This window comes from Echinops telfairi, unplaced genomic scaffold (genome assembly GCF_000313985.2).
Source record: "Echinops telfairi isolate 266 unplaced genomic scaffold, ASM31398v2 ScPeMD7_53;HRSCAF=182, whole genome shotgun sequence".
Classification (NCBI taxonomy): Eukaryota; Metazoa; Chordata; class Mammalia; order Afrosoricida; family Tenrecidae; genus Echinops; species Echinops telfairi.
Genome location: NW_022103951.1, coordinates 8,030,431 through 8,030,858, shown reverse-complemented (window position 1 = coordinate 8,030,858; position 428 = coordinate 8,030,431).

Sequence of the window (428 nt, the reverse complement as noted above, 5' to 3'; positions counted from 1 at the left end):
TCTTTTATTCTTATTTCTAACTTTCTGATTTTCTTACCTAATTACATTGGAAGCTCTTCTAGAATATAAAAAGAGATCATAAAAATACCAGGCATGAGACTGACTATAATATAATATATACCCACATCAAGCAAGATGCTGGCTATTGAAGAGACACTTTTTCTAATATTAATAACACCCTTTATTTCTGTTTTTATTAATGTAAACTACTTCAGTCGTTAGAAAATTGTTTGGCAGTTGCTAAAAGCATTAAACATAGACTTAACATTAAAAAAAGTTGCCATTGAGCCCAGCCCATTCTAACTCAATGAAACTACAGGGCAGTGGTTCTCAACCTTCCTAATGCCGCGACCCTTTAATACAGTTAGTTCCTCATGTTGTGGTGACCCCCAACCATAACATTATTTTTTTTGCTACTTCATAACTGT